The sequence below is a fragment of the Centrocercus urophasianus genome, unplaced genomic scaffold, assembly GCF_019232065.1.
Source record: "Centrocercus urophasianus isolate 14NV4802_14NV808 unplaced genomic scaffold, USGS_Curo_1.0 seq_11, whole genome shotgun sequence".
Lineage (NCBI taxonomy): Eukaryota > Metazoa > Chordata > Aves > Galliformes > Phasianidae > Centrocercus > Centrocercus urophasianus.
The window spans coordinates 9,496,085-9,499,709 of record NW_024884253.1 but is presented as its reverse complement, the minus strand read 5'-3'; positions in this window follow the sequence as shown (position 1 = coordinate 9,499,709).

Here is a 3,625-nt window from a genome sequence, read left to right as displayed (position 1 = left end):
AAAGAAAAGAAAAGAAAAGAAAAGAAAAGAAAAGAAAAGAAAAGAAAAGAAAAGAAAAGAAAAGAAAAGAAAAGAAAAGAAAAGAAAAGAAAAGAAAAGAAAAGAAAAGAAAAGAAAAGAAAAGAAAAGAAAAGAAAAGAAAAGAAAAGAAAGAGAAAAAAGAAAAAAGAAAAAAAATCCCCATGTTATATAAACCTCGGGAGAGAAATTCCATTCTCTTTAATAAGGGTGCAAATCAAGTACGTCTCTTTAGTTTTCATAGTGGCCTTCCTCCTCCAGAGTAGCAGGTTGAGAATTTAGCCTCAGAAGTAAACCCTGTTCAATGCAATGGATTTCAAAATGCAAGAAAATGAGTAGCAACTCTTAGGTCTTTTGCTGCACTCACAAGCATAGGCGAAGAGGAGCACAAATTCCTGCATTCAGCTTTTTATTGGTGCTTCTTTGTAGGGAACATTCCAGGAGCTGCCTTGCCAAAGACGAGCAGCTCATGTTGGTGATGGCACTGACAGTGGAGACTCTGCACAAACAACAGAAAGGAGTTACAGCCGAGCACTCCCAGCCTGCTGCTGGTGGTGCACCTGGCAACTGGTATTTTTATATACGGGAGATTATTCCGTTAAACACATTGGCACCTGCCTTGCAGAGGAGGATTAAACAAGACATGCTTCTTTCACTATTACCTCACCCATTGCAAGGCATAAATTAATCGGTTGATGGATTTTGTTGACTAATGTGAACTATAAAGAAGCAAAACATTGCTTCAGTGTTGGATGGGATACAATGGCTCTTTGTAGAGGCTCTATTCTTGCCAGCATCTCCAGCAGCCATGACACAGCCATTCTGCATTGCTCACCAGAAGGAGGAAGCAGGAATGCTTCCAGTCTGCCGAGGTTTTGCCAGGGTAAACAAGGCTTTTACTTAGTCCTACTTGTGACATGGGCAACTGGTGTGAGGGAAAGGGCTTTCTTACAGCAGCCACAGTATACTGGACCTTTCTTAACTGTGGTCCTAGAGCACGGCCAAACAGTGGACTAGAGACACCAAGCTACTGGAAAAAGTCCACCAGAAGGCCATCAATATGATGAAAAGACTAGAGCATCACTATTATGAGGAGAGAATGAGAGGACTGGGAGAGCACCGTCAGACACTGCAAGGGGTTCAAGCTATGAGAAGAACTGATTTTCCTTCTTCTATATATGCCTGATCCTGTCTTCTGTGTCCTCTGGACTGGAGAGGAAGAGGTGAAGATGAGAAGGAAAGACATGGGTTTGAGATTTAGCATCCTACACATCAACCTGATGTTTTGAAACAAAGGAACCCTCTGAATGCACATAGAAGTGGTTATCCTGCAAACTTGAAAGCAAGTGTTTTTTTTCCCACTATGGAGACTGAGGATTTTAGTACAATTGGTCTTGGACTTCAACAAATTCTTTACTGAATCCTGTGTTCAAGACTACTGGCCATCATGTGATCTCAGAGAAAATTGTAGCTGCCAAACTGTGCCATGACTTCTGCACATGCTCCATACAGCTGATCTGAGACCAAAACAACGGTTAACTGTTGGAGGAAATACAGCTTTTCTCTTGTTTGTGACTTTCATCATTTATTACTGATATTAGCATACCTGAGAGCTCAGCTTGGCTGTACTTTGAGGGAAGTAAATGGCCTTTTGCTAGTGGGAATGGTAACAAGGGGAAATAATGACCTAAACAAAGATGGCCTGGGTGAAATGGGGATGCACTGCATTCAGTATGGGTACCTTTGAACTGAGATAATGTGATAACGGGTTCCAGGTTGATATGTTAAACCATACTGGATGTTACTCTCCTTACCTTAAGGTTTTTGAAGGCAGAAAGCACTAAATCTTTTCAAAAGACCAAGATGGACTCTTGTAAAAAGAGCCCACCTTGCATGTCTGCACATATTCACCTGTGGGGCTAAGCAAAAGCAACTAAACATCAGCTTAGTAAAAGAGTGAGACAACATCCTCCCATAGAGAGCAAGAATTCAAGGACAGATAAAGGTGCACATGAAACCATGACCAGTTCAGGATCCTGGGCAGAGGATAACAAGAAAGTTAATGTTCCACCTGTCTGGGAAGTAGAGGAGTTATTGCACAGTGAAAAGCTTTCCAGGGGACAACAGTTACATCCGGGTTAGTAGATTAAATATCATGTTGTTGGGCAGTAAGAGATGCTGGCATGGAACATCCTGCTTCCATGGTGCTGATGACTTGTTCCCCAAGTCCCTGCAATTACATGACTCCATGCACAGAGCTTGCCAGGAATGGCCCCCGGCTTGTGCTAACTGCACAAGCTACCGGGTACCAATTGTGGTACCTGGAGATGGTTTGGGAAGGTATTCATTGCCCAAAATCAGGCCAGGGGCCAGGTTATACACATTTATTTAACATATAGACAACTCCGTTACAGGCTGCAGATACCCCCTGTACTGTTTATTTTTTTTTAATGAAGTAATGACTACTGAGGCTATTCTTGGCTTGGTCTAACCTGCTTTGAAGTGGATGCTTACTCCAAGTCAGTCTAGCTCTATCAGTACTATCTGTACTTTGTTCCTAATTAAAAAAAAAAAAGACAACCTAGACTGAACAACTAGAACAGGCACAGAAACAAAATACTCCCTCTGCAAGATCATGGTATTTAATAAACCCGTGAAAGCAATTTATTTCTAAGAACTTACATCAGAAATATTACCACTTTTTAGATTAGTCAGCTGTCCACTAACTGGTCGTGATTTCTGGAAAAATCAATCTGTTAGTCACAGGCACCTGACAAATAGTTTGCATACAATATAGCTTAGCATGGGGGATTTGTCAGCTGTTCTGCACACTGAGTTCATTATTCGCCATATCATGTGACTAGCCACTTCTAACATGTGATACAATTCCTTCCTTTTAATTATACAGAGCAATTATACACAGGTCAAAACCAAACCAATATATACACAATATATACACATACATATTAATAGCAATGCTAAATAACTAATTCTGATCCTACTGCTCATTGTTGAGAATCCCCAGGTATCTTGAAAAGACATCTGAACAATTAACAGCAATGACTCACAGCACATGGTCATGAGCATGGCCTTCTATTTATAGCAATATTTCTAAATACTTCTTCTCCGTAAGAACAGTAGTAGCTGAAACAAAAATTACTGCATCAGACATTTCTTTGGATAAAATCATGCATGTAGTAACACCTTTCTTCACTGTTGCTGCTCTCAGCCCATGAAAAACCCATGGAAAAAATGTAATCTCAAGTCTCTGAATTTTCAACACCAACAAAAGTAGTTAGAAACTAAAATGATCATTGAAATTAATGGTCTGTGTAGCTAAATTCCCTGATAATCCTTTAGACTAATCAAGCAAGGTGTTTTAAAGCTGTAGACAACTGCATAACTAATTTTGATAGATCAGCTGTGGTTCTCTGAACAGAGATTTTTGTTCCACATTCCCTTCCATTTCTTCCAATTGTCTAACTTTTTCATGTTCTGCCTTGGCATTCTGTTCATGTGCTAAGTAATGTGTTTTCTTATATTAGATACTGCAGTCTTGTATCACTTTATCTCAATTTTAGGGGCAATCAATTGAAGTTATAGAGAG